Source organism: Ailuropoda melanoleuca, chromosome 2, assembly GCF_002007445.2.
Source record: "Ailuropoda melanoleuca isolate Jingjing chromosome 2, ASM200744v2, whole genome shotgun sequence".
NCBI lineage: Eukaryota > Metazoa > Chordata > Mammalia > Carnivora > Ursidae > Ailuropoda > Ailuropoda melanoleuca.
This window is the reverse complement of record NC_048219.1, coordinates 189,602,055-189,629,232: the sequence shown is the minus strand read 5'-3', so window position 1 is coordinate 189,629,232 and position 27,178 is coordinate 189,602,055. Positions and strand designations below refer to the sequence as shown.

The 27,178-nt window shown below is 39.9% G+C and overlaps 1 protein-coding gene across 3 annotated transcripts in view; it reads left to right on the top strand.

The window, feature by feature from the left end:
- The window catches only part of PID1 (phosphotyrosine interaction domain containing 1), a 225,994-nt gene that overhangs the window by 57,051 nt on the left and 141,765 nt on the right, over positions 1 to 27,178 (top strand). The window lies entirely within an intron of this gene.

Genomic DNA, 27,178 nt, shown 5'->3' with positions numbered 1-27,178 from the left:
GCACTACCCAACAGATGTTGGAAGCCAGATACCTTCTGGAGAAATGAACAGGCTCATGATCTTGTCCCTGCCAATGCTGATGTGTGAAGTGATGGTTGACAGAGCACGAGCTTGGGGTTTAGCCCAGCAGATGGTTCATAGGTAGCACTAGGTATACCTAAAAAATACAGTGTTTGATTCGGTCCCTTTTGTGGTATTTGTTTAACTTATGATGTCAGGGTTAAAGCGTTAGAATTGAATCCATTTACCTTGGATCATAAAAACAAAAACATATAGCAGAGCACTTCTTATGTATGAGTGTGTATGTGAGCTTTCTGGGCATGAAAATGTTTATTGTTGAAGTTCTGCTGGGATAATTTATAAAGTGAATTTAAGAGTCAGGTCATAGAGTCAACTAAACTTAAATACATTTTTTATGCACTGATTATTGTTTTTCTGTGACTCATATCCCTTTCCTGATAACGCTTGGGCAGAATATGATGAACACAGAAATGCTAAAAAGCCGTATTAATCATTAGTCATTACGGTTGTTAAGATCTTTGGTATGTTTTGTAGTTATACAAGCAATAATTCACTAGCAATAATTATTTCCTTAAGCAGTGATTTTTAATTTGCTTTCATGAGGCCTATCCCCAGAGTGTGGCTCGCAGATGCCATCTGAGCGACAAAACCACCTTGGCAAAGGATTTCATACATACTTGTATTTTTCAGTCTGAGTAAGAAAATTCTAAATTTCACCCAAAGCACACAGGATCTATTTCGGCATCAGCCTGATAATGAGACAGTAATTGGTGTGTAAGCCGTTCATTCTCCAAGTTTTCTCACGGGGCATAATTTGTCTCTTATTTGTCAGGGATGGGTTCTGGGAAACAACACTCCCATTCACGATAGGCAGAGCAAATGTACTAAAACATTATCATAGCTGGGATTAATGGTCCACTATGGATTTATGTCAAGAATGTTAATGATTTGTTTATGAATAAGTGGGCCTGTCGCATGGTGAAACAGTAGCCTGCAGCATTGCTGAATGGACAGTTTGCTTGCAGAGGATTCTTGGAGGAAATAAAGACTCTTGCCAGGCCTTTTGCATCTCTTAAATCGCTACTGTGAATTGACTTTGGAATTTGAAATGGTGGCATTTACCTCACCAAGTCCTGTGCTTGCTGTTGCAGACCTTGTAACTCTAAATTTTCTTGATATAATTTGGAGAAAAATATTTTTTTTTAGGAGTGAGTCTAATTTGGTTTTGTAAAAGACCATGAAAAAATAAGAATTTAGCTAAAGCTCTCATCGAGCAAAATATCCCCCTGTCCCTGTTCCCCCTGTCAGATGATGGTAACACAGAATCAAACTTTTTTGGAGTGCATGTTGATGTATGGAAGATAGGGATTTACAATAGATTTTAATTGGTAGATAAAAGTCAGTTATTGCTAGGTAGAGTCCACGCAATGACAAATAAATTAACATTATATAATGATTCTTATATGCACATGTAGATTGATGTAGAAATGTGTGTATATGTTTGCATATATAATATGCATGTGTAATGTGTGCGAGTGTGTGTGTGTGTGCAGCTTGCCATGTAAATGTTTATGATGTAATTTAATAATGTGTATTCTAGCTACTTTTTAAACATTCACCTTTTTATGAATGATGATTTTGGCTTTCTCTTAAGAAGAAATTTAAACTTAAATGTTATTCTATTTATATAAGATTAATATCTTTTTTTCTTTTTTTGCTTTGGAATAGAATTAGTGTAGTCAAGTTTTTCTTGACTTACATTCAAAGGATCTTAATAACTTAAATACCAAAGTAACTTTATATAAAGTTTTAATTATAATCTGAGAAGTTTCGTACCACAAATAATGACCTAAAGTATATTAATATCTAGGCTCCTATATAATCAGAAAAAATGTATAATAGTTACTTAATGAAAGTGACATCTGTATTTACTAGGCAGAAAGGACCCATAATGATTAATTCACTCAGTCCTTACAGTAGTCCTAGTTGTTTTGTGGCTATAAAGTCATGGAGTCAAGCCTCAAATCAGAACCTTTTGTGTCCAGATCACATGTTCTTTCCAGTGTGGCATAACACATGATCAAAGTCCATGTGACCTCACCCTTCATGTCCCTCTCCCCTTTCTGTATTACCATCATGCTGTTCCAGGTAGATAGACTTGCTGAATGCTGTTGAAAAAAAAAAGGTGGGCACAGATGGCCTTCTTCTAGGGATCAGAGAACTCCTTGACATGATGTGAAAATCTTGTGAAAATCTCTTGTTCCTTAGGTTTTGTTTATGATCTTCCAAAGAATCATTTGTCCATTTATCAAGTTATTAACTCAGTACATGTCTAATCATACTGGAGTAGCTGGACATGTGTTCTTTTTTATCATCATCATGTTGTAGAGTAAATATGACTCTGAAGTTAGGAAACTGATCTTCCTATGTACTCCCAAGGTGACCTCATTTCTCTTGAGTCATACCCTATGGAGCTTATATTCCACTCTTAACTGGCAGCTCTGGCTATAAGTAACATAGATAGACTTGACTTCTTCTGACCATTCTAAATTTCACCATCTTAGAAGGGACTGAATACAGGCAAGTTTGGCTCTTCCATTTTAATTCTGTAGCAGACCTCAGTAAGGTCTGTTGTCATTAAGCAGATGGTTAGATTTGGAATAGAGTTGTTAGCAGAGACAGATTAAAATTAAATCCAGAGGGTATGTGTTGAGCATCAACCATGAACAAGGCAATATTCCCCATGCTTGGGGATGAGATGAATGAGGCCCGAGCAGGATGCTCAAGAAGCTGGTATGTCCACTCATGCATAGATTGTGATAGGATTCACCTGTGTGCACAGCTCCTTCATATTCTGTCGCTCACATTTGTGTCCATTGAACCTTAGCCTGCTAAATATTTCAAGGTAAGAATGCTCTACTAGAAATGCTCAATTATAGTAGTATACTATATATAAAATACAGTGGTATACCTTATATATGCTATATACTATAGTAACATCTATGGTATAGAATGTATACATAGTTATATTATTTTTCTTATGTTCCTGTATCTTGGCTTTAGGATTTCCTTCCCCCATCCCTTCTATAGTTGTGATTGTAGTAAGATTGATTCTGCAGAGAGCTAAAAACCTGTCCCATTACCCTGTAGCCCTACCTTTGTATCAGGAATTTTTCACCTGGCTCTATTGACCTCAAGGACCGTCTTCCTCCAGGATACTTTCAAATCGTGGTGTTCATTAGAATCACCAGAGGCTTTTGTTAAAAATGGAGATACCTTTCTCCTACTCAGGAATCTTCTATTGTAACCAGCCCCCCAAATGATTCTGAGGTAGAATAGGTTCTGTACATGGACTTTATAGAGGAATGACCACAAACCTCTGGAACTTTTTCTAAATTTGGATTCTGTTTATTTTTCTAGGGACAGGATCCACAACTTTATTTAAAATCTTAAAGGGGTCTGAAATCCCAAAAGAGTTTATGAGCCACTGTTCTTGTGGCTGGAGTGCAGGACATTAATTGTAACCATACGTCTGTTACTTTTTGAGCTCAGGAGGTAAATGGATTGAATTCACAGGCAGTGTGATGAAGTCAGATTGTAATGGGAATACTATTAGAATCAACCATTTTTACCTTCAAACTAAAAATTCACTACTTTTGGAACACTGTTTTATGTCCTTTTTCAATAGCACTTAAAAGGCAATACTAGTTGATGACCAGGTGACATTTACAGAAAGATTAAGTTTATGTTATAAACGCAGAAGTATGTTACTTATACCTTACCTGAGCCAGATGTGGTGGAATGTGCAGGCATTTTATGTTCTTATAGTAGAACAGGCAACCTGAAACCCTTTCAGGCAATTAGCTATCCCAGCCCAGTATCCCTGGAAGTTTTGAGTTTATGCCAAACTCCTCATCTGCCTTTCATTTTCATAGAAATGGAATGGGAAGAAGGCGTAAATAACTCAGAGCAGGGACGGTACTAGTATCAGTGAAATAATCATATTATCAAAGTAATTGACTCGAATTCCAAGAACAATTCTGCTTTGAGGTTCAAAGAGAGAAGTGAACAAAAGCCAAATTGATGCCTGCCCTGGATTTGTAGCCTTGTCAGTTCTCTAAAACTTCTTGGTAATGAGGACTCTTTTGCAGAGTAGTGATAAGAACCTCACACTCTTCAGACATGTTTTCTGTGCTTCTAGACAGTCAAATTAATAGGCAGTGTTTCTTTAGGGATTATAGTATGCTTTTCTCTCTCAGAAATATTTGACAATTGTTCCTTGGAATCATCAGGGTCCTCTCTGTGAGTGAAGACACAAATAATTTAAGGAGGAGGAGGAGGCAGGGAGGAAGTGCAGGCCTAAAAACACTGTGGGAGCTGCGGTAATGCGGCTTTGGCTGGTTAAAGCAGGGAAGACTTTCATCTTCAGAGTCAGAAAAATAATGCCACTGAAGCAAAACTGAATGTGAGGTATCATTAAGAAAATGCAAATCAAAACTACAAGGAGATAACTACTACTCCACACCCATTAGTATGGCTATTATCAAAAAGAAAACGCAGAAAATAACAAGTGTTGGAGAAGATGTGGAGAAAGAGGAACCTTGTGTGCATTGGTGGGAATGTAAAATGATAACAACCGCTGTGGGAAACAGTATGGCAGTTCCTAAGAAGTTAAAAATACAATTGCCAGATTAGCCAGCAATTCCATTTCTAGGTATATACCCCAAATAATTGAAAACAGGGTCTTGAAGAGATGTCTGTGCATCCATTTTTAGCATAGGATCATTCATAGTAGCTAAAACGTGGATGGATGCACAAAATATGGCATCTACATATGGAATGCAATTCAGCCTTAAAAAGGAAGGAAATTCTGACACAGCTACAGTAAGAATTGTCCTTGAGGACATTATTAAGCTAAGTGAAGTCATCCAGTCACAAAAAGACAAATGCTGTGTGATCCCACTTTTCTAAGTACTTAGGATAGTCAAAATTATAAAGACAAAGTAGAATGGTGGTTGCTGAGACTGAAGGGAGGGAAAAATGAGTTATTACTTAAGGGGGACAGAGTTTTAGTTTTGAGTGTGGAAAGAGTTCTGGTGATGGAGGGCAAAGGTACTTAATACTACTGAACTGTACAGTTAAAAATGGTTAAAATGGCAACTTTTATGTTTGTGTGTATTTTGTCACAATAAACACATGGAAAGAAAAAGAAAATGATTTAAAGGTGTTTTCACAGGTTTTTTGTTTTTGTTTTTTTTTTGAAAATGTCTTTCTTAGTTGTTTGTCCCTTGTGAGCCAGCGGTCTTTCAGAAATGAGAATGCAGAGTGCAGAGATTTAGGTCAGGCTGGGGTCTGCCAACGAGGATGCCACAGGGAGCGTTCAACGTAGGGAAATGGTTACTGCCTTTATTTAACAGACATTTGTTCAGTGTGCCTCTGTGCAGGGTGCTGGCTAACGTGTAGAGTAGACTCAAAACAAGATCCACTTATTCCTCTTTTTGAACCTGATAGTTCTGCCAGGTTCCTGAGATGCCTTTTTGTCCAAACAATTGAAATAGTCTTAGTTTTTTGTTTTTGTCTTGAAAACAGTGGTATTTTCATAGTAAGAGATTTCATGGTATAGAAAGGTTTGAAAAACATAGCAAAACTCGTTAAGACTGTACTTAGTGCTTTGGTGTGTATTCTACAGCCTCTCTGTTATATATGCATACACAGGCACACACATTTATTTACAAAATAGGAAATAGGCAATGCACTCTGCTTTGTGACCTGCTCATTTGGGTTAATATATGTCACTTGACATACTTCCATGATGATGTGATTAGTTCTTTATTTGCATTTTTAGTGGCTAGGAAGAAATTTAAGAGATTGTTAGATGTTTTGGTGAACATCATGTCTTTCTAATGGTGGAGGCACATTTAGTTATGAAAAGAAAAGCAACGTGGTTGAAATGCAAGAATATGGAGACAAACCCATAGAAGAGTGGGCATTGGAGCTCACACTGGTGGCAGAGGCAGAAGCAGTGACAGCTGATAAACATGGGAGGTTTGGGGGCAAGAAACCTAGCAGAAGCCTTGTATTCTTCTTGGGCGCTGAGCCTTGTCAGAGGGTCTGGTTCTGAATTGTTTATATTTGCTCTACAAGCTCTACCATGTGCATAGCAGAGTCTTAATTGCTGGTAGTACTGGGTTAAAAAGACCTTTTCATTTCCCTGGAGGAGCTGCTGGTATAGTGAGGGAGGCAGACACAGTCACTCACAATAATTCTCCGGAGAGATATACAATATATAGAGATTTGGACCAGCATTTCACAGTGAATTCAGCAGATATCAGGCATTGGAAAGAGAGAGTTCCTTTAAGTGTCTATATGGTATGGGGTCCATATTGATGCTAATTAATCATCAGTTTTTTTCTCAGTGTCTCTTTGGTATAAAGGAAAAAATAGGGGTGCCTGGGTGGCTCAGTCGGTTAAGCGTCTGCCTTTGACTCAGGTCATGATCCCAGAGTCCTGCTTAGGGGGAAGTCCACTTCTCCCTCTGCCCCTCCCCCTGCTCATCCTTTCTCTCTTACTCTCTCAAATAAATAAAAAAATAAAATCTTAAAAAAAAAAAAAGACTTTGGGATAAGTGTCTCCCAAATAGCTCTTTCTATATATTCAGTTGATTTTTTTTTTTTTTTGTCCTGTAAATAAGGGAAGTGCAGGCAGATACGCTTACCTGGGAGGGAATATAATCATTTCATATATGGCCATGGCCTCCCTGCCTGCTGGCCCCTGGGTAAACTGGGGGAGTGAAACAACAGAATTGCTTTGAAGTCAACTGTACTAATCCATATCCCAGATAAGAAGTCTTGTCTAGGCATATGTGTTTGAGAGTTGCTGCAATATAGCTGGGATTCAAAACCACAGAACAGAATGACATTACCCAGAAGAGAGTGTGGGCAGAGAGATGATCTGAGAACAGAGCTCCTTTGCTGGCTACTCCTATACTAGACCTTGATATGGTTTATTACCTCATCAACTGCTGCCTAGGACAGATGTTGCAAACATATTATTGTTTTACACCTCATGAATGTTTGAAAACTATTTATGATGCGTATATAAGTCCCTAAGGAAATTTGAAAACTTCATGCAAAAATTTCATTGTTTCATTTTGTATCTTTCTAGTACAATGGGAAGGGATAATAAATTTGGGAAGGATTTGTGCATATAGTTTCCAAGAAATATTTGTTTCATTAACAATTCTTTCTCAGTATGCCAGTATTTGTAGCCTCCTGTTACTTTAAACCTGAAAGCTATCAGGACTTTTATTTGTAATTGGTTGGATTTTCATCAAGAACTCAGAAAAATTTCATTTCAGTTATTCAGTGGTATCACCACTTTAAAACCTTGGACTTTGAACCAGAACACTAGATTTTGAATGGATTGAGTTTTTCAGAGTTGTTTTTTTGGTTTTTAATTAAAAAAAAAAAAGAAATGCAGGGGCACCTGGGTAGCTCAGTTGGTTAAGGTCTGTCTTCTGCTCAGGTCATGATCCCAGGGTCCTGGGATTGAGTCCCATGTTAGGCTATCTGTTGAACGGGAAGCCTGCTTCTCCCTTTCCCTCTGCTCCTCCCCCTGCTTGTGCTCACTCTCTCTCTCTGTCAAATAAATAAATAAAATCTTTAAAAAATGAAATATATTTCAAGTGTTTGTAAAACAGTCATTAAAGGACAAACAATGATTTAATAAATAGTAACATTCCATTGCATGAAGAATTACTCAGAAAACATATAGTATAGTTAAGGCAGTGCTGCCCTCATCTCCCTAGTCCATGAATCTCAGAAATAAAAGCAAGATGAATTATATTAGTTGTCCTCCATTATGGTAGGAAATTTGAATCTTGTTATGGTACCACATTGTAATTGTTTATTATCCAACACAATATGTTTAACACTAAGTGTGCATTGTTTCTATAATTTTAATTATTTTGTATTTGACATGTATGGTGGTAAATCTGTGCCATAAAAAAAGAAATATATGATTTATAGTTTACAGTTACATAAGGTAGGTAAAGCATAATCCCTAATTGCTCTTCTTAAGTGATTTCACATTCTTGCAATGTATCTTTCCTTTTTGAGTTTGTTAGAGTCAAATTAGTACACTGATATCTGATGACTTTTCACTGGAAAGTGGGTGTAATTTTCAGTGCTTTAAAACAACAACAACAACAACAACAACAATAGTGTCCAAGAAACTTTTTCTTTTCCCTAGTAATAACTTTTTTTTTTTACAGTTTTCCGAAACGTACCATTGAGGGCTGCCCACTTTCATTTATATCAATTAAATCAACATTATTATTTATGTAATTCACATTCTTTGCCTTTTTTTATACGTGATTCTTCAATTTCTGAAAGTGTTTTCTTAGTGTCTCATAGTAGTATTCGTCATTTTTCTTTTGAAATTTGAATATATTTTGTGTTATATCTTTTGATTATGTATTATTTGACACATAAAGATACACAATCATTGCAGTTTAATTGAAAATTGTGTTCTTTGTATTCAATAATAAATGTTTTTGTCTTGTATCTAACAATTGATGTTGTCTTACTTTTTGTCTGTTTTCCATCCTTTTATTTTTAACTCACTTGCATAGTACTATGTCAATGTTACTTACTATGATGTTCTAATAGTAAAAATTCAGTAAAAGATTTATGTCAGCCCTAGGCAAGGCACATAATATACATTTTTTATAATCCATACAAAATCTTTAGGAGATAGATATCTCACTATATGTTTAAAGGAAGTGAGACCCAAAGCATAAACATAACTTGCACTTGGTGAAGCTGGGTTTTTTTTTTTTTTTTTTAAAGATTTTATTTATTTATTCGACAGAGATAGAGACAGCCAGCGAGAGAGGGAACAGAAGCAGGGGGATGGGAGAGGAAGAAGCAGGCTCATAGCGGAAGAGCCTGATGTGGGGCTCGATCCCATAACACCAGGATCACGCCCTGAGCCGAAGGCAGACGCTTAACCGCTGTGCCACCCAGGCGCCCCGAAGCTGGGGTTTTAAGCAAGGTCTGTCTGACCTTGAAGTCTGCTCCGCATTGTCTCTGAAGGTAGTTTATAAGCAGTTTGATTTGAATTGTATGTGACCCAATCTGAGAAATTTTAACAAGATAATTTGACCCATTTATATTTATTGTTACAACTGATGTACTGGTAACCATTTTGATCATCTTATTTTGAGGTTTCTTTTTTCCATGCTTCTTTATACTGCACATTTTAAGTATGTTTAATTTTGTTTTCTCCAGTGATTTGGAAAGGATAGTTTTTTAACTTTGAAGGTATAGATTCTTTAGTTATCTTTGAAGAATGTTTTTGAAAAACCTAACCTATATTTATTTTCTTATCAAACTTAACAATGAAATTGTGTTTTTACTTCCGCTACGTATAAAAAGGAGTTCAGCAAACTTTTATTTTCTTCTCCTCTACTTTCCAGTCCTTGAAAAAATAACCTAAGGGTTTTATACCCAGGCTATTATTGTTGACTAATTTTTGCATTATACATTTTCACTTTCAAGGAATAGTTTTGAGTTTTATCTTCAGGGTATTATATTTATGTATTAATAATTTTTTAGATTCACCTTGATGTTTAATTGTTTTAGTGATCAATCCTCCTATTATTATACCTTTCCTACCCTTGAATCCTTAATATTGATACTTTTCTCAGTTCAGTACATTTATAAGAAAAGAAGGAAATGTGGGTGAAATATATTTTAAATACTTCCATTCCATATAAATGGCCTCTTGGGTCGATTCTTCATTGTTTTTATCAAAATTTGGTATACTCTGGCTGAAAATATAAAAAAGACATAATGCCAGGGCTGTTCATTGCAACACCAAATTAGCAAAAGCCTGAGAATATCTCAAAATCCATAAGGAAGGGACCAATTTAATAAACTATGGGACACACATGCTCTGAGTATTATGCAGTTATGAAAAGAAGTTAAGAATTATCTCTAGGACATATTGATAAGTTAAAAGAAAAAAAAGCAAAGTGGTGAAGGTTGTGTACGGTACCTTATTGTTTAAGGAAGGAATGGAGAAATATGGATGTATGTGTGTATGTAGCATGATAAACTAAAGAACTAAAGATGGGGGTTACTATGGAGGAAGGAGGGACAGAGTAGAGGGGCTGGGGATAGAAACTAGAATTTTACAAATATAGCAGAATTTTGCAAATAATTTACATAATTATAGGTAAAATTAAAGCACAATGAAATGTTTAGTCTATAAAAACTGAAAGCAATATTTAAACAATGAAAGCAAGTTGTTTCTTGCTTGATACATTTCTGTATCAAGTTGGCGATTTAACCTTATAGAAAGGAGTTCATCTGACTGTCATTTACTGGTGAGATTTAACCTAAATACAAAGAAACAAGTCTGCAGAGATATCTTAAAATGCTTTTAGTAATAATTTGCTTTATTGATCTTTTTTATAGTAACGAAATTGGCATTGTTATTCTGAGTTGAATGTATATGTTTGTATGTAGAATATATACATGTATATATGCAAGGTATATATGTATATGTATATATTCATAATACATGTATACCTAATCATTGTTTTATTCTAATACTGTACAATATTCTTCCCTCTATTACTTCTTTACATTCTCCTGTGTGTTCATATACTCACATTCACATATACTGAGATATATAGTAGGATATATATAATGTTCTATTATATATATTCTATATACATTATAAAATAGAGCAAATTAGTAATTATGTGAACGTGACTAAAGAACGAAAATTTTAGTAAGTATACATTCCAAGAATTAAATATAAACCCTGTAATCCTAAATTTGATTTGGAAATATCTTTGTATTTAGTGTAATCCTGCTGTTATTTCAATTCACATTGTGCTTAGTTTTTAAAATTTCTGTTTCTTAGAGGTAATGTCATCTTATGTGCTATTGAACTTGCAAAAATGGCTTTCTAAAAGTTTCTCCAAATTCCTATATAAATAATATATGAAAACTTGATTCATTTAAGTTTTTAGAATGACATTTTCTTCCTCTTGTTCTAGATTATTTTTCAAAGGCTCTGTGTTGTTACTTCTTTTTGTAAGAGAAGTGCCTAAATTCATAAAGATTGAGGTAGTAATAAATCTTATGTCTTCCAGTGCTTTAAACCAATTATTTAGTTTTTGCGTGTATGTGTCATTTTTTTCCTTTTCTGACCTCAAGATTAAATAGCCATTTTGAAATTATTTTTTGAAAACTCAGAAGGTTCAATATTCCCTTGGAATAGCTGTGGGTCTACTCTAAGCCCAGAACAACAAATTAAATTTAATTCCCTCCTAGAATTTTCATTAGGTTTTCTGGACCATAGCTCAGTGGCAAGGGACTGGAGATTATTCTTGTTATGCATGGAGGTAATAAGTCCTCTTTGACAGTGTCTTTCCATTCCACAACTTCAATACTTCTTCACAATATTGCTTGCCCTCTTGGGAAGCCATTTTGAAAATAACATATGGCTTCTTTTTCATTTTGTGAAACCAGTGTTTAATTTGGCTGGGAGCAAATTGTACTTGACATTAATTCTACTTGTTTTTATTTCTGGAAGAGCGACTCTGAAATGTCATTTTCCAGTAAGGCTACAATATAATTTTATTAAGTGCATACTATTTATTACATGGTAATTAAATTCTTTACACACACACACACACACACACGCACATGCATTCACACATGACATGACAAATAACAAAACGCGGCCCTTTTCTGTAATTCTCTGGAGACCTGACCCACAAGAGCGGCGATAGTATCATTAGCGTTTACTTGTGGTCTGTGTGGTAGACTAACAATGACTGCACATTTGTTGCTACTTCTCCCTTGGTAGATGGAGTCTAATTCCACTCCCCTTGAATCTGGCTTGGCTTTATGACTTGACCAGCAGGCTATGGCAGAAGTAACTTTCTGAGACTCCTGATGCTGGGTCAGGTGCAGTGTTACAACAAAAGCTTCTGCTCAGGCCTTTTAGAACATGCTCTCTGGAAGCACTGAGCCACAGCTAAGAGAGTCTGACTACCCTGAGCCCATCCTGGAAAAGCCATGTGCAAGGGTTCTAGCCAACTTGAACCTAGCCTTTCCAGCCATCCCTGCCGTGTTTCCATGCATTATCTAATTTAATCCCCACACCAACCCTGTACATTATAGGTGTTATGATTAATACCAGTTTACAGTTGGGGAAATAGGCTTAGATAAATCAGAAAGCTCTATAAGATACATCTTTTAACCTCTAGTCTTCTGTATGCTGTTTCTTAGATTCTTCAAATTGTGCGATGTGAATTATAGTTTCCTATTTAAGTTCAAGAGTAATTTCTTTTTTATTGAACCAAAATAAATTTCATAGTTATAAAGTAGTACAAAACCACTCTTGTAAAGAGACTTCATTGTGTTCAATGCACTTGATTCTGCTGCTGTTGATATGTTGGGACACAAGAGCCAGAAATGTCAAATGTCTTTCAGTCTTTGGGCGTGTTGTAAGGAGGTCACCCTCCAACGTGTTAGGCACACCTTCCAAACAGAAACAGACTAAAGCAGCTACACACAGTCCATAGAGATGGATCTTGGCAGAGAGGGTAGAAAAGGTACTCCAAGGCCAGTTAGTGAACAGTCTTCTGCATAGAGAGAACTATTTCTTCATCTTAATTATTAGTAAAAAAGTAAATTGTCCCTATGTTTTTGTATTTTTTTAATATCCCATATTTTGTTCTAATAATTTTTTTCTTTCTGTGCTCTTAATTATATAGTGTGTATTCATCCTCATGGAAGGAAGGAAGGAAGGAAGGAAGGAGGGGAGGAGACCAGGAAAACCACTAACATTCCTTGGGTGCCTCTAATTAGTCAGACATTCTACTGGGTGCTATCACCCCTGCTGTTAGCATAGCACATGTGTTATTCCAGGTTTAAATTTTAAAGCATTTAACATTTAAATTTTTGAGACTCATTGGGTTTTCTAAAGCTACATGACTCGTGGAAGGTAGAACTGGATTCCGAATCCTTCTAAATCCCTATTTCTGACGCGATGCCTCACTATCTCTCATAAGCCTGCTTTTTGGTTGGCGAGATTTATTTTACTTACATTTGCCTTACCAATTCTTTTAAAAACCCTAATCCAATTTAAGAGTGCTGATTCACATATTGCATGGCATTCCCTGGTGCTCAGAACTTATTAATTTTGGGCGAAGTATTAAGAGTGTCTAAATATAAGCTTGTGAATGAACTTGCTGAGTGGATTGAAAAATACCCCTAAGCCTTTTGGGTCTTAGTTGCAGGGCACGAATTAGCTGCTGAACTCACATTTACTCGTGGTGAAGATCTGTTTGAGGCACTGGTGGATGTATCATTTCATGTGTTTAGTGGGACTTCCTTTATAGATGGAGCTGGGCTCTGCACTGTGCCAAATGAGCCCTGGGAGAGGAACCTGGTTATATAAGTATCCCCTTCAGTTCTCATGAATGAGTTATGCTTGCGTCTTTGGAAGCACCCTCTTCCCAGACCACTGGGCCATGTGGCTGAGCTGCTGGCTCCCTTCGCTTGATACCTGTGAACAGTTTTTTCTAGCCCAGTCATTGCTAATGGGGACAATTTTGCCCTCCTCCCAGGAGGTATTTGGCAATGTTGGAGACAACTGGGAGATGCAACTGTTATCTAATGGGTAGGGACCAGGGATGCTGTTAAACAGCCAGTCACGCAAAAAGAACCCCACAACAAAGATTTGGGGGGCCCAAATTTTTTTTCATTATTGCTTCACTGAGAGCCTTTTAAGACATTTTTCCATAATAACACCGTCCCCAGTGAATTTTACTATATTATACTATATAACGGTTTATGTATTGAAGATATATTTGTCCTTCATCTATAAAAAGAGTAAGGCCTTTTTCAGCCTCCCAAACCCATTTTTGCCCCCATAGGGGCCATGCAGCCCCCATTGAGAGTGCATGCTCCAGTGGGCCACCTTGGGGAGTGAGAGGCTTGAAGAGAACCCAGATCACAATTAATCCTTGAATAAAATAGAAGAGAAACCAAAGCAAACCAACAGACAACAAAATGGGAAAAGCCAGTATGCCTAGGAAATTAACAGAGTGCTTGGAAGCAAACTGTCTGTTCCATGCAGTATCATCACAGTCAGCTCTGAGTTGCAGATGGGTGGATGAAACAGGTTCTCACTTTCTCTTTCTCCTACCCCTAAACAGGCAAAAAATCTCCCAAGTTCTCCCTCCACACAATCTACAGATAGGAAATCAAAGATCATATCCTGTCTTTACCTGCCCATCTCCCCTGTGGTTGCTCAATGAGTGGACATCTAGGTTTCCTTAATTCATTTTAACAGTCCTCAGTGACATCTGTTCAATATTTGGCAGTGTACCCTATGCCGGGTGGCCCCCAGGCAGACAGACGTGAACCTGAGCCCCCTGCAGCCTGTGGTATAGCCCAGTGTTGCCCAGCTCTCTCTATTCACTTAATACAACCAACAGCACTTTGATACCTTATGCCGTTCTCCATTTTTACATACCTGGATGCTAACGGAAGTATATACTCCTCAGTGTCATTAAATCGACACACCTTATTAGGTAATAATTTAAATAATTTCAAAAGGAATATTTATGTCATTGCCTTCATGGGAAATCCATCTCATTGCCATGAATAGAAGGAAATGATCAAAACAAAGTAGGAAAAAACAATTGACGAGATATTATTGTTTTCTGAAGGCTCTGAGCTTGCAGCCAGTACTCTTTGGGCTAAAAAGATTTATATGTAAGAAAGGTGTTTAGGAAACTGGCACCAAGCAAGACTGTCTCCTTGATATGATTTGAAACAGAATTGAAGTGAGCATGACTTTCTCCCAAGGTGATTGAATACTGCGTAATGCTGTCTCTGTGAACTAAAATCATCTCCTGTACCCCAAGGGTCTGTCTTACATTTTGGGAAACACTTGTCGGGCTCAGACCAGTTAACATTATGCTTCTGCCTTTTCTGCCCTTACTGGCCCCCATCCCATGCAGTCGCATCAATAGTGAACTGTAACTATTTGAAGTTTCTTCTTTTTCTTTGTGTGGCTAGTCCCAAGCATAGTGCCTGGCATGGAGCAGCCACTCAGGGTTTATCTGTTACTTGCAATGTCCAACGATGTGTCCTCATTGTGCAAGCCCCAGGTAATCCACAGGTGGCACTGCTCCGAATGAGGGCTGAGTGCAGCTCAGTGGGCATGCGCCAGGTGAGCAGAGTCTGGTGGGGGAGGGGAGAGGGGACCTCTCCGCCTACACCTGCCATTGATTGAGGTTACCCTGTGCAAGTGCAACATACACAGCTGCTCTGTATAAGGGAAAGGAAATGCAGACTGATAGGTAAGGAGGGATTTGTGCTTTTCAGAGAGACCTCAGAAGGATCCTCTTTGTTCTGAGGAGCACTTACCAGTAGTTGTCATTGAGAGAAGTCTCATACAGAAGAAAAATAGACTTCACATAAATATTTAAAAGCAGCCTTACGACAGACCAGGGAGGTTTAAGGAGCAATTATTTCATATAATCATCTCTTGTGGTGGTATAAGGATGTAAAAATCAACATTTCTTTAGCAGAACAGTGTTCTGAGTGGCCCTGCCTCCCTTCCCCGCCTTCCTGCATTTCCTCCTTTCCTCTCTTTCCTCCCAGATTCCTCCCCCCCTTCCCCGTTCCCTCCCTTCCTCTTTCAGGAGAGCAGTAGACGCACCCCAAATCACACAGCTGTGTTCCTCCTGGGTGGAGGCACTGGTCGACCTTCGCGGCCACCAGGGAATGAACGGAAGCTGTTCACAGAAAGTTAAAGGAGGAAGGGTTCAGGGTCAATGCCTGACATCTCTGTTTTCATGATGAAGAAACCCGGAGAGAATGAATGACTTCGTTCAGTCACATGCTCGTGTGGCCGCAATCGTGTGCATTTGGTGACATGTAATTTGTGGCATGTGTCATGACTGATGAGGTGACTATGGTTTTAAAAGCCAATAAGAATAAGGAGGGATAGGAACCAGACTAGTTTGCCATTCAGCACATATTTTTTGAGCCACTTCAGTGGCGTGATGGGGCAAATGCCTGATGAGAGCAACGGAGTGGAACTGGGCAAGAAGGCAAACAAACTTAGGAAACTCTTTTGCTATGGAAGAGATGAGAGAGATGGAAAAATGGCTTTTGGGGGTGGGCTCAAGAGAGGATTTTGGTTTAGCCAAAGAAGATTATAGCATGTCTCACACTTATGGACACGAGCCTGTAGAGAGGAAAACATAAAAGCTAGGAGGGTGGAGAATTGCTGGAATGATGTCCCTGAGTGGGCAGGAGAGGATGGGATCCATGTGCAAGTGACACCTAGGGGCACAGGTGCAGCATCTGGAGAAACATGAGGCAAGACAGGGTCTCCCAGTACAATCCTGAGGGGTGTAGGCTTAGAGGGGTTCTCTTTTGTGGGGCACCAACTTCATTGGAGAAACTGGAAGTGTATTAGTTACCTAGGGCTGCTGTAACAAGGTACCACAAAATACATTTAAATGTATATTTATTTATTATCAGGAATCGGCTCATGAATTAAGGAAGGCCTAGAAGTCCCAAGATATGTGGTCAGCAAGCTGGAGACTTAGGGGACCTGATGGTGTAATTCCAGTCTGAGTCTGAAGTCTGAGACCCAGGAAAGCTGATGGTATATGTTCTAGTCTGAAAGTGGGCAGGCTCAAGACCCAAGAAGAGCTGATGTTTGGGTTAGGGTCCAAAGACAAGGAAAGATCAATGTCCTAGCTTGAGGCAGTCAGACAGGAGGAATTCTCTCTTACCTGAGGGAGGGTCTGCCTTTTTGTTCTATTAAAGTCTTCAACAGATTGGACAAGACCCACACACGTTGGAGAGAGTGATCTGCTTTACTCAGTCTGCAGATTTAAATGTTAACTGCATCTGGAAACACCCTCACGGAAACACCCTCACAGAAACACACAGAATAATGTTTGACCGAATATCTGGGCACCTCACAGCCCAGTCAAGTTGACACATAAAATGAACCACCACAAGTGGCTTAAAATAATAATTTGTTCCCTTACAGTCTTGGAGGCTAGAAGCCTGAAATCTAGGTGTTGGCAGGGTTTATTCTTTTTGTTGGTTCTGAGGGAGAATATTCCCTGCCTTTTCCTTCCCTAGCTTCTGGTGGTTGCCAGCAATTTGGCATTTCTTGGCTTATAGACATATCACTCCAAGCACCACCTCTGCTGTCACATGGCATACTCTCATGCGGGTCTGTGTCTGAATTTCCCTCTTGTTAGAAGGACACCAGTCATTGGGTTAGAACCTACCCTAATCCAGTTTTACCTACTTACTTCTGTAAACACCCTATTTCCAAATAAGATAATATCCACAGGTTCCAGAGGTGATGACTTCAAACATAGCTTTTTGGGGGTGGGGGGAGGACACAACTCAACCCGTAGCAGGGAGCAAGACCCACAGCTGAGAATGAGGATGGGCAAGAGAAGGTGTAAAATAGTCAGGTGAGACTGTATGAAAGTAGGTAATTAACAAAGTGCAGAGAGAATGCTGAGCAGCCTGATATGCCTGCTTGGGGCTGATGGTCATGAATTTCATGTGAGACCAGCCAGCTTGGTCTTGTGGGTTTTTCCAGCCATATTCATCTCTGTGCATGCAGCCTTGACTTGAGCAGAAGGTTGGTTTTGCCAGGGTTGGTTTTCCAAGGGAGTTTGATGAGGTGGGCATTACAGGTGAATGAAAGGAAGTTGTTATGAGGATTGACCTCAGATATTGAGCTGAGTAAGAAAGGCTGAGGATAGGATAGGGGTGGGTCACAGGAATCAGGCGGTAGATGAATAGGTCCCTGTATGGTTGAAGATGGTGGGACTCCCAGGTATTCAAGAGTGAGCTAAGAATATAAGAGATCTAGCCAGAGAGTTGGATGTTTAAGATGCAGCTGTGGACAGTGGCTTCTGAGAACCAGAGATTTTAAACGAATTTCTAACCACTCTGTTGTTGTTCTAGGAAGCCTCTTGTGTTACTTCTGACTACGGCATTCAATCTCCTTGCCCTAGGCAAATGCAGACGGTTATTAATTTTCATAACAAAAAATGTAAGCTCTTTACACCAGTGGTTCTTGCTCTATTTCTTGTCTTCATCACTGAAGTGAGAGACATCTCTGGTAATATTTATGAAGAGAAATAAAGCAGAATTTCGTTTCTGAGCTATTTGATTGCAGTTCAGAGGTTCATGACTTATAAATGTGAAAGTAGGTTGCTAAGGATATTATAAATTATGAATTGGAATCCTTTGATTATCAGTGGATATGCTTTCCTTATAAGAATATTTGGGGATAAATCATCAGTGTGACTTCCTGGTTCATTGTCATCTTTTATTATTTATAATGTGGTAGAGGATCTGATTCCCAAAGATATTTATTGATGGATAGTTTGATCTTGTCAGTCTCTTCTGCCAAATTCTCATGGACTTCTCCTGGCCTGCAGAATACAGTGTTGTTTTTTTCTGACCTGACCCATATCTATTTTTTTCCAGCATCACCTTCTGTGTTCACCTTTTTGTACCACGTATTTTGGCCAAACTAGACTCCCTGCTGGTTCCCAAGTACAAGGTTTGCTGTTTTCTATGGGATTTTGCCTCTTCTTGTCCTTGGCCTTGTCCTATTAACATCGTGTTCTCTCACGGGACCTTCAAGGCCCTGATCAGAGGCTTTCTTGTGTATCAGGCTTCCCTTTCATCTTGTGACTCTCAAGTATTAGCGAGAATCAGAATCACCTGGAGGGCCTGCGCGAAGGCACATGACCCAGTCCCACCCCAGAATTGCCGATTCAACAGATCTGGGGTTGGGAGAGCCTGCACGTCCGGTGAGTTCCCAGGTGACATGGATGCTGCAAGTCTGGAGGCCACATTTCGAGAACTAGTGCTCAAAGTTCAAAGCTTTTTGTTTACATTGACATTTTGGAGACTTTTTTCACCCCCAGAACTTTATTCTGTCACATGGCAAGCATAGTATTAGCACTAGTGATTAAACAATAATTATTTATCTCGTGCCTTTTCTATACATACAAATTATGTACATTGGATGGATTGCTCATTTCCAATCAACTACAGTATTTGCAAAACTTGAGATTTTATTGAACGTAATTTAATCTCGGATGAGTCGAGAGGCACCTCTGTTCTATGCGTTGCCTAAGGTGTATTATTCTAAATGTCAATCACAGTTTTATGGCACGCTAGATAAAATTAGGTCATTTGAACTTTTCACAACTATTGATAAAACAGAGATTTAAAAAACAAGGGAAGCTTCAGATATGGAACACGTCTACAAAGTGCCTATGGGTGGAATTATTGGCATTTATTAGAACTACGGGAGATTTATCCGGTCCTTTGGACCTGGCTCTTGTGTTTGGTGCATATTTGGGCTTGTGCTGGGTGTGGGGTGGGGGGGCAGGCATGACTTGTGAGGGGCTCTGTCCAGAAGAAGAGGGATAAGGTGAGTCCAGACAGATGGGGCTGGTTCTGAGCAAAGGTCCTTTTGGTCAAGAAGGGTCCAGCCTCTTTTGTGGCTTTGCACCGCTCCATCCACGGCTAAGTCCAGGACAAACAAATGACCTACACACAGCTGCCTTTGCTTAAATCAGCTCAGCAGACTGTGTTCTCATGCAGCCAGATAAAATCTGGCATTTACTTTGTATCTACTGACCTTTGCTTTTAGGAGAGATTTTTTTTTAAAATCTGGGAATCTTGCATGATTGAGTTTTATAATAATATTGCATTAAAGGGAAGCTACAATCTCCAATAGATTAATTATGAGAATGCTTCAGTTTTTAAAAAAGGGATGCCATCGCCTCTGTATAAATGGCGTCAAAATTTAAGGGTTTTTTTTTTTTTTTTTTTTTTTTTTACTTAACATTTCCCTTTGTGTCGTTTGTCTCCCCCAGCTTCTCTCTCTTTTTGGTGTTCCCTTGTCATCACCCCATTTTAAAGGTTTGGCTTTCTCGCTCTGAATGAGAAACATTTTCCTCATGGGGCATAAAAGCAGCAGCTTGAGGAGCACAGTCTTGTGCTAATGTCTCAGAAGAGATGGGAGTGAATTAAGCTTCATTTCTGAGGGGCTGGTGGGAGCTGATAGGAGCCATGAGGGTCCCCCATCTGCAGGCTGTTTTCATGGACCAGCCAGTCTCTGGCCAGTTCCCCTCCCTTTCCCCTGGGTCTCTGGGAAACCTAGGATTTGCAAACCTTCCCTGAGTGGATACGGTGGGGCACCAGCCTTAGGCTAGGGAGAGGTGGCCTTGAGCTCAGGGGCAGCAGAGTTGCTAAAGGTCGTGGGACCAAGGCAGATGAATTTTCACGTCTCCTTCCAAACACATGCGAACCAAAGGAAAGAGTGTGCAAATGAGCCAGCAGTTGAAGGGAGTAGGCACAATTTTTTTGCACAGAGTTTTCACCTCTGACCTTTACAGAGAGGGTCCAGCTTTGGGCCAGGGCCTTAGTCTCTATAAAGTCAAGTTGAGCCCCGCCCTAAGCTGGCGCCACTCTTTACACGGTCTGTACACATGCCTTGCCATCTTGGCCTTCCCCGACTCCAGTCCAGTGCTCATACGTGGCCTACCTCTCTTTCACATGTTTTTCTGATGCCCTCAGAGTGTAAGAGGTCCTTCCCTCCTCTGAATGTTTAGACACGCATAGATTCAAGCATATAGTGTGGCTCTGTATATTTGAAACGGAACTGGTAAAAATTAGTTTCAGTTTGGGCAAGTCACAATGCCTTTGTAAATAATACAATACATTTAATTGAATACAATCAATAAATATACACAATAAGTGAACAGAATGTTTTTATCCTGACCAATTATAGATAATGAACCATGCAGTTTAGGGCTTGAGTAGCTGAGAAAGATGGTTATACAATAAAAATTAAGGATGAGAATACAGAACAACAGAACAACACCAGTGAAAGATTATTACTTGTATTTTTTTCTTTAAGAAAACTGATTGAAGAAAACAAACCAAAACCTTGAATAACCACTATTGAATCAAGATACCTTGGGATATCAGCTCATGGGTTTGGGGTACCAAGGACTAATGACTCCCAGACTCAAGAGGTGGCCCATCCTGCTCAGCCATGGACTGGCCTCCCCTCTGTGATGTTGTGGTTGTGCTGTGGTCTCTGTCCTGGGGATGGAGAACCCCCAGGGTGGGGGGTGCAGATCACAATGTGTCACAATCACCTCAAATAGGAGAAGTTCTATTTCTTTCCTTTAGCTTCTGAAAATATGAAAGCATAGTAGTGGAGGGATTTTATAAAGAGAATTGGCTGCATATTTTGATTCCATGGATATGCAGTTTAAGAAAGAGGGAAAAGTAGAAACCCAGCCCTGGTCTCTGACTTTGACCTCCGCATTGATGCTGGGGCTGAGATGGTCATGCTGGAGAGAGGAGACAGTTCATGCGGAGGGGCCCTGAAGAAGACAAGTAACCCAGTTTGGGGCATTTTGACTTGGGCATTTTAATATCTTTTCATGTGAATCCTTTCCTTATCAGAAGCCAAAAATGGCCATCTTCGGACTTCACCCATCAATGAATAGGTCACTAGGGGAAATAGGTCTCTTGGTGTTTCAGAGAGTTGAAAAGAATAAATGTTGAAATCTAGTATAGTAAGGAAGGATTGAGGAAAGCAAAAAAAACCCAAAAAACAAAACAAAACAAAACAAAAACAACACAACACAACAAAACAAAAACCAAAGGAAGAAAAGAACAATCCTGGTGTTGAATGTCATTAACTGTGGAGCAACGATCCTCTTTATAAGAATGGCTGACATCCACCGCTCTAGCCGTGTCAGGACCTGTGATGCCAGCTGCTCTGCCTCTTTTACCCAGTTAATCCTTAAGCAGTCCTGTGAACTGTAAGCACTGTAACTGTCCCCATTCTAGACGATCAACCTCCAGCGTGGGGAAGTTAAGCAAACTCCCAAGTTTGCATCTTCTCTTTTACATGATAGGGTTGAAAAAACATCAATGGCAACAGATGGCACGGAAGATGACATCCATGAGGCGTCGTTGAACTTAGGCATGGCTGATCTGCACACTGTGTGTTACAGGAAAAGACCTTGTATTATTAAGTATCATTTGCGCTATCTGTGTCGACTAGAGTTTTTGAAACTTTCTGGGGTACAGGCTTTTGAATTTTGGGACTTGGGGCTTCGTTACCTAATAGAAACAACATATAGCGCAAGCTGTGTTGGGAATGCGTGCTGAATCCAGGAACTGAAAATCATATGCCCCCCGGGCAACATCTGCTGGCTGTGTGACTGTGAGTTGAGGCAAGGCAGGGAAGTTCTGAGCCAAATGGAACCAATTAACGTGTACTTGGACGTGGACCTGAGGTTGTTTACCAAGCCCACTTGCTGGTGGAGAGTCAAGTTTCTTTATCCTTCTTGTTTGTAATTTAATTTGCTAATTGTCTTTAAGAAAAAAAGGGTTGTAGGAACTTTGGCTGAAACTACAAAAATTCAGATTTTATGAGCATGTTGAATGTAACAAAAGAAATATAAAGTGGTTCTAAATTTACACACGAAATATGCACCTGTTTTGAATTTGTAGCTTTGAAAGATGTCACTTTTTGGAATAAGCACAGGGAGCCTGTGTTGTACTTGAGGCAGATAATAGGAGGCGGCAGGCATGGGGATAGTGAAGTCCATCTTCAGCAATTGCAGAATTCCCCTCCCCCCTCCAGAAGTCCAGTTTGGCATCAGTAGAAGATTTTACGGGAGAAATTGACCTAGCTCTCCCAAACTTACCCTTGTGGCTGCAGATACAACAAAGTCCATCTGGATCTGTTTCCTGAGAGAGGAAATGAATCAAAAGTGTGTCACACATATCATGCCGTTGTAATACCATGATTATTCATGTTCGCATTGTAAAAATATCGTTTCAAGTAACTCTGAACCATAATGTCACCCCCTTATGTTTAGGTCGATAATTGACTGAAGGTGGTGAGCGGAGGCAATGATAAGAAATGGTCTTACTAGGCCGCCTGGGTGGTTCAGTTGGTTAAGCATCTGCCTTCAGCTTAGGTCATGATCCCCTGGGATCCAGTCCCACATTGGGCTCCTTGCTCAGCAGGGAGCCTGCTTCTCCCTCTGCCTGCCACACCCCCTGCTTGTGCTCCCTCTCTCTCTGACAAATAAATAAATAAAATTAAAAAAAAAAAGAAAGAAAGAAACGGTCTTACTTGTTTTAAGTCAAAAGAAAATTTGTTTAAGACCAGTGGTCCTCAGAGAGGGATGGGTATGGCGTGAGAGTGGGATTCTATTAGAATCACTTACTTTTAGGTCTGCCTGTTTTTTTTTTTTGTTTTTTTTTGTTTGTTTGTTTAGTATTTGAAAGTATTTATTAAGTGTCTTCTTGCTGCTGGGAGATACACTAATGCTGTTCACAGAGACCTATGATAGTTTTTATTGACAAGCTAACCAATAAACAGGAACAGCTTAAAATAATAAAAAATTATATTTGACAGGGAGAGTATGGTCTGTGGCCCTAATAATGAATCACTCACTCAAGAGCTCTTTGTTTACCCAATATTTGCTTTCATTTCTTATTATGCAACACAGTGAACAGTGAGGAAAGCCTGACTAAGACTGCAGTGGGGTTGAATTTGTAATGACTTTGCTGTGAGATTTGGTAGCTTGAAATAGTGTCTATAAGCATGATGTTCTGGTTATTTATTGCTGTGTAACAAATCACCTCAAGAATTAGCTGTGTAAAACAGTAACAGTCATCTGTTTTGCTCACGAATCTTCAATTTGGACAGGACTCTGGGGGGCGGTCAGCTGAGGCAGCTCAACTGGGGCTAAAGAAGCCCCTTCAAGATGGCTGATTCATATGGCTGGCAAGTTGGTGCTGGGTGTCAGCTAGGAGCTGAGGAAGGTTGTCCTGTTCTCCACAAGCACCTCTTGCTGGGGCTATTCGAGGTCCCTCACAGCATAGCAGCTGGATTCCAAGATTTAATGTTGCAAAAACAGCAGCTGGAAGCTGCCAGTCTCCTAAAAGTTGACTAGAGGGGACATAGACCCCTCCTCTTGAGGTGAGGGGTGTCAAAGAATTTGAAGCCATCTTTAATCTACCACAGACCAAATTAGACCACTTATCTTTGCCTCTATAAGCTGTTCACTTTCATATCTTTTGATATCTTTCAGGGTACTTCTTTACCTGTACTGTCTCCCCTCAGCCTCCTGACCTTTTTTCAGGCATTTTCAGAGGGGGCAAAAACTGGTTCTTGAAGAGGGGAGGACCTTAGATATTACAGTGGGGATATCTATACCACAGAACATAAACAGATATATAATACATCTGTGTATTGAAATTTCATGGGGGTGAGGGAGGCAATTAGGAAAAAACAAAGTCTAAGAAGCCCCCTTAGGTGGGAGAGATAATGTAAAAAACTTTGAGAAACACTGCTTTGCTTCCTGCCCAGATGTGTTATCTTCTCTTCCATAAAGCCTACCCTAATCCAATCCCAGCCAAGTTAATTGTCCCCTTTTTATACACTTATAGACATTTTATTTATATGTTTGCAGTGTGTTTAAGCTGGTTGTATGATGACTTTTTCTCTCTTACCGGACTGAGAGCTTCCTAGATACATAATATCATGTACCTGCAGTATGCCTATAGTCAACATATGCTGAGTGGAATTAAAATGGACTAAGGGAATTAGGTTTTATCTTGGTTTGGGTTCTTCCAGAAATAGACTCTGAGGTAAGGATTTAAGTCCAAGTAACCTTTTGGAAAGTGAAGGAAACACTGGTGGGGGGCACGGAAGTGGGGCAGGGAAAGAGAGGAAGCCCCTGAAGGGAATGCTATCAAGCCATCTACCACGTGAGACCAGGGCTCAATCCTGTGGGGGAAATTCTCAGAAATGTAAAAAAGCCCAAACCAAAACTAAACCCAAACAAAAAAGCATCAGAGCTCGGAGTTAGACAACTTAGAGGGCTGAGGAGCTGGGTATTTATACTCCTACTCTCTGCCATTCATCAATTGAGGACTCCCAGGGTTGTTCATGGGCTGCATTGGTTTCAGGGGCTTTGGGAGAATCCTCAGGCAGAATGAAGCAGGCACTGGTAGTGGAATTCAGAAGTGGGAAATCCTGCGGGCTGAGGGCAGAGCACCAGGAGTAGAAGCTAGAGGCTCCCTTAGCACCGAAGCACTAAGCTAATCAGAGGAAAGGTGATGAAAGGTTTTTGTTTGAAATAGGGAACTCTGACTTTCTCCTTGTCAGTTTTCCTGGTTGAAGTTCAGCCCCATGAAGACAGGAAACATGCCTGTCCTCTTCAATACTATGTACTCAGCTGAGTCCTGGACTCAGTAAAAGGATTAATGAATAAATGACTGAATAAACCAGCACTAGGATTTAAGAGATATGTTCTTATTGTGTTCCAATTCAAAGGAGGTCGGAGCAGGTAAGATACAAGCTGGTAATGAAAGCTGACAAGTGTCAGGTGCAATTTGCCTTCAAGAACTCTTAGAAAGCAAACAGACTAGCTACAAGGTATATCCATTCCTTGGGGGTGGCCTGGGCTGCTTATTGAAGCATTGGCATTTTTGTGACTGAGCAGTCAAGGGTCAGATTCAGGTCCACTGAACTCAGACAGGCCCAGGCCAGGTCCCGCCCACTTACTTGGGTGTCTTGTCCTGAGGAATTTAACATCTTGGATTCAGGTGCAGTGAAAACAAATAATATTGACTGGCCAGTGAAATAAATGGCTGTGCTTGGATGAGCTTGTGATCTTGGAGAATGTACATGGTGTGTACCTTTCCTCTCCGTCATGGGCTGAATGGCGTGCCCCCCCCCCCAGAAAAAAGATATGTTGAAGAATGTGACCTTACTTAGAAAAAGGGTCTTTGCAGAGGTAAAGTTAAAATGAGGTCATTAGTGTGGGACCTAATCTAATATGGTGTCCTTAGAAATTTGGACTCAGAAGCAGACACACCTGTACAGAGGGAAGATGATGTGAAGACACAGAGACAAGGTAGCCATGTGCATCTACAAGTGATGTATCTACAAGCCAGGGATTGCCAGCAGGATGAGAAGCTAGAGAAGTCAAGGAAGGGTCTGTCAAAGAGAGTGTGGCCCTGCTGACATCTTGATCTTGGACTTCTAGACTCCAGAACTATTAGACAATAAATTTCTGCTGTTTCAAGCAACCAGTTTTTGGTACTTTGTTAGGGCAGCCCTAGGAAAGTAATACCCTTTCTTTTCTTTTTCTTTTCTCTTTTTTTGACAAGGACTTTTCCAAATGGTTGTCCCCTTCCTCTCTTTCTTCTTCTTCCTTTTTGCTTGCTTTCTTATGTATGCTACACTGATTAATAGTTGACATTTGCCTGCCCTGTGGGGTCCCTTGGTTTAGGAAGGACATTCCATTCCTAAGCCATTTGGAGGACAAAAGAGAGGCTCTTCTTCAGATGTTTGGACCTTTTGGCCGAAGCTCAAAGTGGATCATTTTCCTCATTGAAATGGTTTGCCATCTATACCAGGATTGGGTGGGAATGAGCCTTTCCTGCTGTTGTAGAGTGGTGGGACAGGCCTCAGAGATGGCCTGTCTCTTTTACATGTTGCTTCTTCTGGGGCTGTAGGCACAGATCCCTTCCTTTCCAAGGAAACTAAATGGATTTTCCTGATTTCAGGGGACTCAAGTGGGGCCATTAGTCATGGTTCTTGTGGCTGAGAGTTGCCGGCTTCCTGCCAGGGAGGTGGGATATTTGTCTGGCTGTGGACCTGGACCAGAACTCATTACCAAGGTGATTTTCAGAAAGGAGCGGTCTGGCTGATGGTAGCAGGAGGTGGTATGGAATCAAGGAATGGAAGGGAATCAGCTAAGAGGAGAACAGTGTGACTCAGGCATGATTTAGTTTGAAGGCATGGTTTTTTTATTCCAATAATGTTGTTTTTCTTCACTTAATTATTTGTTTCTGCATTAAGCATTTATTTAGTCCCTCCTCTGTGTCAGGTGCTTAGCTAGGGACAAGGGATACAAAGAGACAGTAGGGAAGTAGTACCTTCATGTGTGACAGGTGGCACGAAAGCCTGGTTATTGTCCACGGCCCAGTTCAGGCAG